The sequence below is a fragment of the Narcine bancroftii genome, chromosome 3 (assembly GCF_036971445.1).
Source record: "Narcine bancroftii isolate sNarBan1 chromosome 3, sNarBan1.hap1, whole genome shotgun sequence".
Lineage (NCBI taxonomy): Eukaryota > Metazoa > Chordata > Chondrichthyes > Torpediniformes > Narcinidae > Narcine > Narcine bancroftii.
Genome location: NC_091471.1, coordinates 121,620,310 through 121,635,184, shown reverse-complemented (window position 1 = coordinate 121,635,184; position 14,875 = coordinate 121,620,310). Strand labels below are relative to the sequence as shown.

Sequence of the window (14,875 nt, the reverse complement as noted above, 5' to 3'; positions counted from 1 at the left end):
TTTACGTGGTAGGGAAAGAGGTTCGCTGTACACCATCTCTGCCACCGAGGCTGTAGTTCCTTCTTGGGTGCCATCCTAATCCCAAGGAGGACGCAGGGTAGCTCGTCCACCCAATCTAGACTGGAGAGCCTGGCTATGAGCGATGCCTTCAGGTGTCTGTGGAATCTTTCCATCCCCAGGAGTTTCATCATCTGGGTCCAGAGGGCGAACATGAACTGCGCACCCCTGTCGCTAGTGATGTGCACTGGGACTCTGAATCGGGGGATCCACTGGTTGACCAGAGTCCTGGCACACATCTCCACAGAGGCTTCCATGATTGGGATAGCCTCAGGCCATCTTGTGGTACAGTTAATCACCCTAAGGATGTAACGAGCCTCCCTTGATACCGGCAGGGTTCCAACGATATCAAACCTGCGAGCCGCCGAGTCAAAGTTCTGTACAGGAGCCTGCGTGTGTCTATGGACATTGGAGGTCTGGCACCTGGTGCAGTTTCTGGCAAGCTCTGCCACCTCTTTCTTAAGCCCATGCCACACCAACCACTCTGCGACCATCTGCATCATTGTTTTCACCACTGCGTGAGTGAGGTCGTAGACTAGGATGAAAATCCTCACTCTCCAGTGCGGCGGGACTACCAGACGCAGTGTGCTTTTGAGACATCACAGAGCAGTGTGTCCGGGCTGTTGGACAACTGGACATCTTCGAGTTTGCGGCCCAAGGGTCCACAAGGCCTGCATCTTTGCATTGTTCCTCTGGGCCTGGCCAATTTGGGCATAATCTAGGCTGAGGGCAAGAGAGTTGATGCTGGGATGTGAGAGTGCATCTGCTACCACATTGTCCTTGCCGGCCCTGTGTCAGATGTCGGTCGTGAACTCCGAAATGTATGAGAGGTGACCCTGTTGTCTGGCAGACCACGGATCCTTGGCCATCACCAGTAAATGGGTGAGGGACTTGTGATCCGTGAAGGCTGTGAATGGCCTTCCCTCTAGGAAATAGCGAAATTGGCGGATGGCCAAGTACAGCACCAGGAGTTCCCGTTTGAAAGTGCTATATTTGAGTTCTGGTGGGCGCAGCTGCTTGCTGAAAAAGAGCAGTGGGCACCAATGTCCATCAAGCCACTGTTCCAGGTCACCCCCCCCCCCCACTGTGATAGCTGAGGCGACCACGGAGAGTGCCATGTGTGCCTCTGGCCGTGGGTGTACTAGTAGTGTCGCGTTGGCTAGGGCCTCCTTCATTGCAATTAAAGCCCTGTCCACCCCTTTCTGCCATGATAGAGCCTTTTCTTTGGTGTCTATCAGCGTGAACAATGGGCACATGGTGCAAGCAGCTCCGGGGATGAAACGATGGTAAATGTTCACCATCCCCAGGAACGCCTGGAGGCCTTTGAGGGTGGGGGGTTTGGGGAAACATTGGCATTGGACGGCCCCAGCCGCTGAATGGTGTGCCCCAGGAACTGGAGGGTCTCCTTGCTGAACTGGCATTTGGCCATGTTGACTGTGAGGCTGAAATCCGCCAGCCAAGCAAAGAGAGTGCGGAGGTGGGTTTGTGTTCATCATGGCTGCGACTGGCAATGAGTATATTGTCTGAGTAAATGAACACAAAATCCAAGTCCTTAGCAACTGCATACATGAGGCACTGGAACATTTGCGCTGCAGTATTTAGGAAAAAGGGCATTATGCATGAATTGGAAGAGGCTGAATGGGGTGATAATGGGAGGCTTAACCACTGATAATTGTTGATAATGGGTCATCTGGATACACCAGGATCTGATGGTATTCCCACATGAGATCCACCTTGGAGAAGACCCATGCATCATGGAGGTTGGCAGAGAATTCCTGTATGTGGGGCACCGGGTACCTGTAGGGAGTAGTTGCATTGTTCAACTGACGGTAGTCCCCATATGGTCTCCAGCCCCTAGATGATTTCAAAACCATATGGAGTGGCAATGCCCAGACACTGTCTGAATACCAGACGATTCCAAGTCCTTGGAGCCTGGAGAACTTCTCCTTTGCTTGCTGGAGATTCTTGGGTGGCAGCTGTCTGGGCCTAGCATGCAGTGGGGGACCTTGCATGGTGTTGTGGTGGAAAACCCCATGCTGAGGCATGGCAGCATTGAACTGTGACTCTAGGATGGTGGCGAACTAGTGGAGGATGTCGAAGAACTCATCTGTGGTGGTGGCTACGGTGGTGATTTCAGGCCTGCAGGCATCTGCTGTGTACAGTCATGTGGAGTGGATCATTCAGGCATTGACCAGCTTCTCACCCTTCATGTTGACCAGCAGACTGTGAGCACTCAGGAAGTCTGCCCCCAACAGCGTGGTACCCACAGAGGCTAGGATGAATCTCCAGTGGAACTTCTCCTTCCCGATCTGGATCTGTGCCCTGCAGGTGCCGTAGGTCATGATAGTGGAGCGGTTGGCCACTCGCAGGGTTGGACAGTGAGATTGGGTGCGAGTTACTAATCCAGTGGGGGAAGGATGCTCAGCTCAGCCCCTGTGTCCACCAGAAATCGGCGGCCGGTGGATGTGTCCATCACATGAAGGAGGCTGTTCGTGCAGCCAGCTGTCACAGCCATTAACAGCGACTGGCCTGGTCATTTCACTGAAACCCACAGGGTTGGCGGCCTTTACAGGCTTGCACTCCCCAGCACTGGTGGTAGAAACACCAGGACATCTGGCCCTCCTCTGGCTTGGTCTTGGGGACGGTGGGGGGGGGGCTGGGGGGTGAGCCCGAAAGTTCTCAGCAGCAGATCTTTAAGAGCGGTGTGCTTCCTCGTAGCCGGGGTGTGGTGGATGATGTTGTCCACCATCACCGCCATATCTTGGTTCAGGGCGTTCACGATGTGGTAAAACATCGTGGCGCCTGCAGAGATGTTGCGGAGTTGAAACTATGCTTCTGCCTGCCCGAACCATCTTCTTGGTCGGTGGGTCCAAAAGGGGGAAAGCTTGATGGAGACAATGTTAAGCTCTGCCAAATCCATGGCTTTTTGACTCCAGAAAGGCATCTGGGCTCGTCGGGGTAACCACTGTGGCAGTGTGAGTAGTGAAAGAAACACAGCCACCATGTTGAGGGTCGTTAACATCTATTTTATTTGAATTTGGTGCGTGACCCTTTGAGGACAGTGTTGGCTCAGTCACCATGTGCGTGATGACATCACAGAAGCTGCCTGGGACATGTGCCATGCGGGAGATTCGACTGGGGAAGAAACCCCCGACAGCGCCATCTTCTCAGGGCTGCCCCACCACGTGGCGCTACCAGTGGGGCCGGTTCGTCCTGACTGAGTGCGCTGCCACATTGGCAAGAAATTGAGTACTTTGCATCAGTATTCACCAAGGTGAGGAACATGGAAGATAGTGACAGGGCTACTGTCACTATTCTCCATACACCTCACCTTGATGAATACTGATGCTAAGAACTCAGTGTGGTGCGCTGTTAGACAGAATCAGACCACACAAGGTAAAGACTGAACAACAGGCTTTAATCCACAGGAACCTCCATAGATCCAGGGTGGCTGTGGCTGCAGTAACTCAGTGCGAGGCCCTGGGAGGCCAGTACAGGCTTATATCCCAGAGGGTGATTGATACCTGAACGGGTGGGGCTTGATCCATTCAGGCCGACTGATTGGCAGCTGGCCAGGTGTTGTCTTGTCCCCTTACACTTTTGCAGGTACAGAGGTTTCCCCCTGCAGTAGGCTGGTGGTGTACCACTACACTCAGGGAACATAGTGTGGAGAATGATCATGTGTTAGATTATTTTTACATCAAGCAAATGGTTGCGCTGGGTCTTTAGAAGAGCATTAAAGTCAATAAGTGCTGATGGAATATATCCCAGGTTTGTGAAAGAGGCAAGGAGATTTCTGAGGAAAGTGGTATGTGCCTGGAATCAGTTGTCAGGGATAATGGAAGAAGGAGATACAATTGTAGTGTTGGAAGAGTCTTCTGGAAACTACAGTATAGAGGGAATATGCATATGCATGCATTTGTTATGTTTGGTACAATCAAATGGACTGAAGGCCCTGTTCTTGTATTGTACTGTTCATTGTTCGTTTCAATATTAAGGATGAACTTCAGGCTTGGCACCAAATTATTTGCAAGGTTGGAATTGGACATCCCATCCTCTTGATTTAGAAGAATGAGAAGGGAACTTATAGTAATATACACCATTATGAAAGGCTTAGATAAGAAAGATAGAGTTGATAAATTGTTTTGATTGGTCTGGGAGACTAGAACTAGGGGGTATAGCCTCAAGATTCAGGGTAGTAGATTTAGGATGAAGATAGAATGAAACTGCTTTTCCTAGAGGATGGTTAATCTATGGCATTTAAGAGAAGGTTGGATAGATTTTTATATAGTAGGAATTAAGGGATATGGGAAAAAGGGAGGTAGGTAGAGACGAGCTTGCCATCAGATCGACCATGATCTAATTGAATGGCAGCGCAGACATCGTGGGCTGAATGCTGACTCCTGCTCCTTTTTCTTATGTTCTTATAATACCTCACAAAAGTTTTCAGTCAGGCCAGCTGGAGCTGAAAATATGTCGTTGCACACACCCATCAACATGCTCATCAAAGCACCATTCTACAATTCATAGAGTGGGTGGGTTGTGGATATTGGTTCTCTTGATGCATATATCTACTTCTTTCTTACCTGAACTGACGGTGATGACCAGATGAAGTTTCAGAGAATCTGGAGGACAAAAATTACAAGGATAAGATTTTGCTGAGCGCAGAAGCAGGGGAAAGTCAGAGCTGCAGCTTACATCACCCAAAAGTTGTAAATCAAAGTTAATTGTGAATAAGCGGCATGTCTAAGAGACATTTGACCTGAACACACTCAACGACTGAAGTCTTACAGAGGCACTTAATGGACTAGGTATTAGAAATGCTTTCTCGCAGTTCCAGCACCTTAGTGCGATCCCAACCACTGTACTAGCTTGTTGGAGTTTGAACTGCATGGGTTTTCTTTGTGTGCTCTGGTTTACTCCCGCATTCCAAAGATATAAAGGGTGGTTGGTTAACCACCCGTAACGAACTGCTCCTTTGGTGAAATAATGATAGCATCTGGGGGAGTTGATGGAAATCTGGGGAGAATAAAATGGAATTAGGTCATTCTAAGCATAAATGTGCGCTGATTGGAAAGCAAATCAGTCAGCTGATGGTCTTAGAAGCACAGAACACTACAGCACACTTGTAGTCATAGCTTCATGACTCTGAGTCTTATGGACACTACTCCCACATGTATGTGATTAATATTTTCTGTGATATTAACCATAGACATGTTCTTTCAAGGCTATTGGACCATTCAATTCATTTTAAAAAATATTTTATTTAAAATTTTAAATCACATAATGTAACATTCATTACAATATATTAATACAATCAGAACATGATTCTTCTTTGGCTTGGCTTCGCGGACGAAGATTTATGGAGGGGGTAAAAAGTCCACGTCAGCTGCAGGCTTGTTTGTGGCTGACAAGTCCGATGTGGGACAGGCAGACACAGTTGCAGCGGTTGCAGGGGAAAATTGGTTGGTTGGGGTTGGGTGTTGGGTTTTTCCTCCTTTGCCTTTTGTCAGTGAGGTGGGCTCTGCGGTCTTCTTCAAAGGAGGTTGCTGCCCGCCAAACTGTGAGGCGCCAAGATGCATGGTTTGAGGCGTTATCAGCCCACTGGCGGTGGTCAATGTGGCAGGCACCAAGAGATTTCTTTAGGCAGTCCTTGTACATTTTCATTGGAGCACCTCTGTCACGGTGGCCAGTGGAGAGCTCGTCATATAACACGATCTTGGGAAGGCGATTGTCCTCCATTCTGGAGACGTGACCCATCCAGCGCAGCTGGATCTTCAGCAGCGTGGACTCAATGCTGTCGACCTCTGCCATCTTGAGTACTTCGACGTTAGGGATGAAAGCGCTCCAATGGATGTTGAGGATGGAGCGGAGACAACGCTGGTGGAAGCGTTCTAGGAGCCGTAGGTGGTGCCGGTAGAGGACCCATGATTCGGAGCCGAACAGGAGTGTGGGTATGACAACGGCTCTGTATACGCTTATCTTTGTGAGGTTTTCAGTTGGTTGTTTTTCCAGACTCTTTTGTGTAGTCTTCCAAAGGCGCTATTTGCCTTGGCGAGTCTGTTGTCTATTTCATTGTCGATCCTTGCATCTGATGAAATGGTGCAGCCGAGATAGGTAAACTGGTTGACCGTTTTGAGTTTTGTGTGCCCGATGGAGATGTGGGGGGGCTGGTAGTCATGGTGGGGAGCTGGCTGATGGAGGACCTCAGTTTTCTTCAGGCTGACTTCCAGGCCAAACATTTTGGCAGTTTCCGCAAAGCAGAACGTCAAGCGCTGAAGAGCTGGCTCTGAATGGGCAACTAAAGCGGCATCGTCTGCAAAGAGTAGTTCACGGACAAGTTTCTCTTGTGTCTTGGTGTGAGCTTGCAGGCGCCTCAGATTGAAGAGACTGCCATCCGTGCGGTACCGGATGTAAACAGCGTCTTCATTGTTGGTGTCTATCATGGCTTGATTCAGCATCATGCTGAAGAAGATTGAAAAGAGGGTTGGTGCGAGAACACAGCCTTGCTTCACGCCATTGTTAATGGAGAAGGGTTCAGAGAGCTCATTGCTGTATCTGACCCGACCTTGTTGGTTTTCGTGCAGTTGGATAATCATGTTGAGGAACTTTGGGGGACATCCGATGTGCTCTAGTATTTGCCAAAGCCCTTTCCTGCTCACGGTGTCGAAGGCTTTGGTGAGGTCAACAAAGGTGATGTAGAGTCCTTTGTTTTGTTCTCTGCACTTTTCTTGGAGCTGTCTGAGGGCAAAGACCATGTCAGTAGTTCCTCTGTTTGCGCGAAAGCTGCACTGTGATTCTGGGAGAATATTCTCGGCGACACTAGGTATTATTCTATTTAGTAGAATCCTAGCGAAGATTTTGCCTGCAATGGAGAGCAACGTGATTCCCCTGTAGTTTGAGCAGTCTGATTTCTCGCCTTTGTTTTTGTACAGGGTGATGATGGTGGCATCACGAAGATCCTGAGGCAGTTTTCCTTGGTCCCAACAAAGCTTGAAAAACTCATGCATTTTGGCATGCAGAGTTTTGCCGCCAGCCTTCCAGACCTCTGGGGGGATTCCATCCATACCTGCTGCTTTGCCACTTTTCAGTTGTTCGATTGCCTTATATGTCTCATCCAGGGTGAGAACCTCATCCAGCTCTAGCCTTAGGGGCTGTTGAGGGAGCTGGAGCAGGGCGGAATCTTGGACTGAGCAGTTGGCACTGAAAAGAGATTGGAAGTGTTCTGACCATCGGTTGAGGATGGAGATCTTGTCGCTGAGGAGGACTTTGCCGTCTGAGCTGCGCAGCGGGCTTTGGACTTGGGGTGAGGGGCCGTACACAGCCTTTAGAGCCTCGTAGAAACCCCTGAAGTCGCCAATGTCCGCACTGAGCTGGGTTCGTTTGGCGAGGCTAGTCCACCACTCATTTTGGATCTCCCGGAGTTTGCGCTGAAGATGGCTGCATGCGCGACGGAAGGCTTGTTTCTTCTCTGGACAGGACGGCTTTGTAAGGTGAGCCTGGTGGGCAGCTCGCTTCTTTGCCAGCAGCTCCTGGATTTCCTGGCTGTTTTCGTCAAACCAGTCCTTGTTTTTCCTGGAGGAGAAGCCCAGTACCTCTTCAGTGGATTGCAGTATGGTAGTCTTCAACTGATCCCAGAGGGTTTCAGGGGACGGGTCCGTGAGGCGGGTTGCATCGTTGAGCTTTGCTTTGAGGTTTGCCTGGAAGTTTCCTCTCGCTTCGTCTGACTGCAGGTTTCCAACATTGAACCTCTTTCTGGGGGCTTTATTGTTCCTGGGCTTTGGCTTGAAGTGAAGGTTGAGCTTGCAGCGAACCAGCCGGTGGTCAGTGTGGCATTCCGCGCTAGGCATGACCCTGGTGTGGAGCACATCTCGTTTGTCACTTTCTCGCACCAGGATGTAGTCCAGGAGGTGCCAGTGTTTGGATCGGGGATGCATCCAGGTGGTCTTAAGGCTGTCCCTCTGCTGAAAAAGGGTGTTTGTAATGACAAGCCGCTGTTCTGCGCTGAGCTCCAACAGGAGGCGCCCATTGTCGTTGCACTTGCCGACGCCATGCTTGCCCAGGATTCCTGGCCAGGTTTCTGAGTCTTTGCCGACACGAGCGTTGAAGTCGCCCAGGATGACAACCTTGTCGGCTGTAGGGGTGCGTTGGATGAGGTTGCGCAGGTCGGTGTAGAACTTGTCCTTTTCTGCTGGTTCCGCCTGGAGGGTTGGAGCATAGACACTGATGAGGGTGATGTGACGCTTGTTTTGAAGGGGGAGTCGCATGGACATGATTCGGTCCGAGAGGCCTGTCGGAAGGTTTTCGAGTTTGGAGGCAATGAAGCTCTTGACCATGAAGCCTACACCAGATAGGCGTCGTTCATCCGAAGGCTTGCCAGACCAGTAGAGTGTGTAGCCCGCGCCGCGTTCTTGGAGGCTGCCTACATCTGCCAGGCGGACTTCACTGAGAGCGGCTATGTCGATGTCAAGTCTGAGGAGTTCATGTGCAATGAGGGAAGACCGACGTTCAGGTCGGTGGCTGTCAGCCTTGTCTAGCATGGTTCTGATGTTCCAGCATGCTAGCTTGAGTTTGTGAGCATCTTTTGAGGGGGAGGACGTGGAGGGGGAGGATGTGGAGGGGGAGGACGTGGACCTGTCCTCGGGCCTGCGCAAAGGAGCTTTTAGGTGGAGTGCAGTGCGCGCAGTACTGGCCCCACCCTTTACACCCATGGTTCGTGTGCCGTGGCCGAGCAAGCTGGGACATGGCAGTGAGGTCCTTGGGTCGTAGGTTTTATATCGGAGTGGCCTTTTCCTATGCAGGTTTCTTACCCGGGCTGGAGGGGTCTGCCTCCCCTCTTAGGTCGGTCCATACTGCCCGGACCGGTGACGAGGCCGCCGCAGCTCACCCTGTGCCTGGACTGGGGCCGCCGCCTCCCACTCTCTGCCCGGATCGGGGCCTCCGCCTGCCTCACTCGACCGAGGCCGGGACGCCATCTCCCCCTTGCTCCTGCCCAGATCGGGGCCGCCGCCGCCTACCCTTCGCCCGGACCGGGGCCGGGGCCGCTGCTGCTCTCCCTGTGCCCGGACTGGGGCCGCCGCCTCCCACTCCCTGCCCGGACCGGGGCCTCCACCTGCCTCACTCGACCGAGGCCGGGGCCGCCGTCTCCCCCTTGCTCCTGCCCGGATCGGGGCCGCCGCCGCCTACCCTTCGCCCGGACCGGGGCCGGGGACGCTGCTGCTCTCTCTGTGCCCGGACTGGGGCCGCCGCCTCCAACTCTCTGCCCGGACCGGGGCCTCCACCTGCCTCACTCGACCGAGGCCAGGGCCGCCGTCTCCCCCTTGCTCCTGCCCGTATCGGGGCCGCCGCCGTCTACCCTTCGCCCGGACCGGGGCCGGGGCTGCTGCTGCTCTCCCTGTCATGATTAGATATATAAAAAAACCCCAACCTCTCCAACCACCCCACTAATACCCTCTCTCCTCTCTTACCCACCTGCAAAGAAAAAAAATGGCTATCAGCAAATACAGTCATATTCAAACTTTTTGGCTGCAGAAGCAGCTACATCCACCAAAGTGGATTAAGAGATCAAATTTTAACACCAATGTCCATTCAATTCCTGTTTATCTCACAATTACCCTCCCTTCTTATCTACTGCAGCTATAGTCAACTGCACATCACATTTGTCTTAAGAGAATAATTGTGTTTGTGAGAAGGTTGTCACACATCTAGTTTATTACATCTATCAAGGTTAAATAATAAAGTATACCAAAACATTGATTGCATGATTTTTTACACTTGCTGGTTGTGTGAAATTCTAGTTGGGTATATGGATATTAATCTTCAGTCATGCTGATGGAGGAGTTATTAGCTCCAGATGGAAGTGCATTGTACGGAGGTGTGTGCAGGACTAATAGTTCAATGGTTCAGAAAAGGGAGTTGATGACTTCTTCACTGACCTGAAGTACACATATGAAGTTATTAGTCTCCTGGAACTTCATTCTTTGCATTCAACGCAACTGTGAACTCATCCCCAGCCACTTTATCAAGTGGAAGACCTCTTTCCTCTCCATCAGGCAAAGCATCAATAAAATTCTAAGTTTTGACATCCATTCACTTTGCCAAAAGATGGAATGTTGGAAATCATCTTCAATTGATGCAAGCTATCTGAACTGAACTGATGGCTTGCATACTCTGTTGGTATGCACTGCAATTAATAATATGGTTCTCTCTCTCTCTCTCTCTCTTGATGCATAAGTTTATGTGCAACTTGACCAGAGGCAACAGTTGGTAAATGATGCATTGCAAGCTCAGTAAATGGTTTTCATTGCATTTCCCTTTATCCCCCATGTTCATAATTTAATCCATTTAAATTGATATTATTCTAGGTTCTCTGCACAGGACATCTATTAAATCATGAAATGTGGCATCCAAAACTGGATACTATTCCAAATGAGATGTGACCAAGGCACATGAAACATTTGATTTACAAAACTTTATGAAAAAAGGTGAACATTTTATTACCATTTATGATTAATTTCCATAACACAACACAAGGTTTTGATGATTTATTTACAAGAAATTAAAAACGCCTTTGCAGTCTCACAGCTTTGTTCATCAGTGTTAAGAAATATTCTAATTTAAATTTCTCAGATTGAAAGTGGATTAGTCTTTTTGTCATATTGATAAACATCTAGCGTAATTATCCTGCTCCTTGCTGCACTAATTACTGAATCCCAACCTATTACCATATGCAAACTTGGCTATATAATCATGCATTATTTCATACAATTCCTTAAATATACATGATGAAATATATTTAAAAGGGAGAGACAAAGAGTGGTAGAGCAATAGTTATAGGGGATTCTATTGTAAGGGGAACAAACAGGAGCTTCTATGTCCACAAATGGGACTCCCAGATGATGTGTTGCCTCCTGGGTGCAATGGTCAGGGATGTCTTAGAGCAGCTGAAGGACAATCTGAAAGGGGAGGGTGAACAGCCAGCTGCTGTGGTCCAAATTGGTACCAACGATAGAGGAAGAAAGCGGGATGAGGTCCCTCAAGCTGAATTTAAGGAGCTAGGAGATAAATTAAGGAGTAAGACCTCAAAAATAATAATCTCAGGATTATTACTGGTGCCATGAACTAGTCAGAGTAGAAATACCAGGATAGTTAGAATGAATATGTGGTTTGAAAGGTGATCCAGGAGGGAGGGTTTCAGTTTTTTGAGGCATTGGAACCAGTTCTGGGGCAGATGATACCAATACAAACTGGATGGTCTAGATCTGGACAGGGCTGAGATCAATGTCCTAGGGAGATTATTTGCTAGTGCTCTTGGAGCAGGTTTAAACTAATGGGTTGGGGAGATGGAAACCTGCAAAGAAAGAATGAGGAAGGTGGTACAGAGACCAAAGATAGAGTTAGGAAAGAGAAAAAGAAAACTAGAGGACAGAAAAGTCAAAAGCAAAGAATGTAGAGTTCACTAGATCCTAAAAGGACAATGAGAATAAGGGCTCTTTATCTGAATGCTTGTAGTATTAGAAACAAGGTTAGTGAAATTGAGGCGCAAATCAGTACCCAAGCATACGATTTAGTGGCCATCACAGAAATGTGGTTGCAAGGTGGGCATGATTGGGAATTAAATATTCAAGGAAATCAGGTAATATAGAAATATAGACAGGAATATAAAGGAGGTGGGGTGGCACTGTTAATTAAGGATGAGATCAGAGCAATAATGATCTAAGGAGCAGAATGTTGAGTCCATCTGGATAGAGATTAAGAATAGTAAAGGGAAAAAAATCACTGGTGGGAATTGTCTATCTCCCACAAATAAAACTAGCACAGTGGTACAGGCAATTAACTGAGAGATAACTGATGCATATAAGAATGGAACGACAGTTGTCGTGAGGGTCTTCAACTTTCACGTAGATTCCGAAAATCAAGTTGGTCGAGAGAGTCTGGAGGATGACTTCACAGAAGATATCCATGATAGCTTTCTTGAGCAGCATGTTAAGAAACCAACAAGGGAGAATGCTATTTTAGATCTAGTATTGATCAAAGACTCCCACCATCCAGGCCATGCCCTCTTCACTCTGCTACTATTAAGTAAAAGGTACAGGAGTCTAAAGACAAGTACTCAGTAGTACAAGGACAGCTTCTTCCCTGAAGCCATCAAATTCCTGAATAAGCAATGAACCAAAGACACTGCCTTTCATGACAATAAATTCTGATTCTGATTCTGATGTCAGAGGACATGACTGGAGGGCACAAATATTAAACAGAATCTGAATCTTGTATAATGCATTTTATACTTTGTAGCTCATGATTTCTTTTCACATCTGTTGAAGGAGCTAACACACCCCCAGGGCTTTAGAAAGACATTTTTTATAGATGTCATGTCTTGTGCATGAAGAGTTTGAAATGTTGTCAACTTGGTATTGGTAATAATTGTAAAACTTTGATCAAGAAAGGAATTAATGGACTGTCACCTATCTCCTGGTTACCAGAAAATGTTGAATATGACTTTCCTGAACATTATTCCAGGCTTCATACTGTTATAGCTCTTGCATATGCTAATACAACATATATGGTTGCTTGGAAAAAGGAACTGTTTTGAGCTTATTTTATGAAGTTAAAGCATAATTTTCTTCTTGGAAATAATAAAAATAGATTTATCATTTACCAATTTAATGTTTATCTATTGGATAATTGCAGCTTTAATTTAATCTCAGGATACTTTATCATATTTGGAGAACTTTGCTTTCATTAATATAATGCTTACTATAATGCCTAGGCATCTCTATCACAGGGACCAACCTCTCATCCATTGAAGACATCAATGTGATGCACTATATCAAGAAGACAGCCAACATCATACTGGTCACTACCTGTCCTGAATCCTGCTCCACCAATCAATGTGATTATGGCTGATCTAAAATGGCCTCAACTCTTCACGTGCCCATGACACCAATTTCTCAACATTTCAAATACCTGTATTTATTAACCTCTATCTTGACCACATCTAATAATCTGGCTTCCAAAAACCTCAGGGAACAGAGAAATCCAGTGTCACAGCAACTACCCTTCTTAAAAGGCATGGACTGGGGTCTCCTGCAAAATTATATTAAGAGAAATAAAATTTATTTACCTCAACCAATTAAAAGAAACATTCAAAGGTTATTTCAGACTTCAATCTCATCCATTCAACTTTCACATAACCAGTGTGAAAACTATCCTCTGGGCTCTCTATTGAGAAGCCATCCAAATTCAACCTCTTATAGGTAGTTATGTCAGTTCCCTAAAACCAACATTCTCCTTTTCCTCATACACTGCAAACTTCCGCATATAAACATGGAATTCCCAAATCTACTTGTCTGATTCAGCCAGTAAGACTGGAGTCCAGAAGAGGAGCAGAAGCTTATTGAGTTTCTCAACAGCTTGGACAAGATTTTCAGCTGTTGAGGCAGGGTGAAGGCTGGCAAAGGATAACTTTATTGATAGGAAGTGATGTGTTTACCTTCGAATCAAAATATGCACCAAGGTTAAGAACAGAATGGTTCAATTGCAGGCTTTTGCAGAGAGCAGAAACAAAGAAACATAGAAGATAGGAGCAGGAGTAGGTAATTCAGCCCTTCGATTCTGCTCTGCCATTCAATGAGATCATGGCTGATCTTAAAGTTCAGTATCCTGTCCTCGCCTTCTCTCCATATCCCTTAATTCTAATTCCCTCTTAAATATATTCAATGAACCTGCCTCTACTGCCCTCTGTGGCAATGAATTCCACAGATTCACCACCCTCTGGGTAAAGAAATTTTTCCTCATCTCGGTCCTAAATGGTTTGCCTATTATCCTCGAACCATGGCCCCGGGTTCTGGACGCCCCCACCATTGGAAACATCCCTTCCGCATCCATTCTGTCCAGTCCTGCCAGAATTGTATATGCCTCTATGAGATCCCCTCTCAATCTTCTAAACTCCAGTGAGTACAATCCCAAATTCTGCAATCTTTCCTCATAAGTTATTCCTGCCATTCCAGGTATCAGCCTGGTGAATCGCCTTTGCACTCCCTCCATTGCAAGAACATCCTTCCTCAGATAAGGCGACCAACACTGCACACAATACTCCAGGTGTGGTCTCACCAAAGCTCTGTACAGCTGCAGTAAGGTATCCTTATTCCTATACTCAAATCCTCTTGATATGAAGGCCAACATACCATTTGCCTTTTTAACCTCCTGCTGTACTTGCATGCTCGCCTTCAGTGACTGGTGCACAAGAACCCCTAGGTCTCTCTGCACTTCCCCATCTCCCAATCTATTGCCTTTCAAATAGTAATTTGCCCTCCGGTTTGTATTACCAAAGTGGATAACCTCACATTAATCCACATTGTAGTGCATTTGCCATGTATCTGCCCAGTCCCCCAATTTATCCAAATCACACTGGAGCTTCCTGAACCCCTCTTCAGTGGGATAGAATTGGTAGCTACTGAATGAAATTTGTGATGGAGGCAAAAGGCCTTCTATCTTCCCAGTGTTTAATCAGAGTCCATTTTAATTAGAGTAAATTTCTTAAAATTAAATGTTGGAAGAGCAAACTGACTTTTTAAAGTCAGTGAAGGAGTCAAGAGGGTATCAACCCCATTCCACCTCATCTCCACATTAACTTTTGCCAGGTAGATAGAAAAAAAAAGTAACTAATTCTTGTTTCATGTTTATATGAAGAAATTTGCAGTGGAAACTGCAAGAATGAACTGCCTTGCATGAGGTAGGTGCATAGTCTGTAGGGATACTGTTGTTAATTCTTCATTAAAATGTGGCTTTTTAGTGGCTGTTCATTGAATATTTCTGG

At 47.3% G+C, this 14,875-nt stretch overlaps 1 long non-coding RNA gene across 1 annotated transcript in view; it reads right to left on the bottom strand.

Moving 5' to 3' along the window:
• LOC138756215 (uncharacterized) overlaps positions 1-14,875 on the bottom strand; it is a 44,680-nt gene that overhangs the window by 25,548 nt on the left and 4,257 nt on the right. Inside the window, exon 2 of the long non-coding RNA XR_011352873.1 lies at positions 4,644-4,682. This is a non-coding gene — a long non-coding RNA (uncharacterized lncRNA). The remainder of the gene's footprint in view (positions 1-4,643; positions 4,683-14,875) is intronic.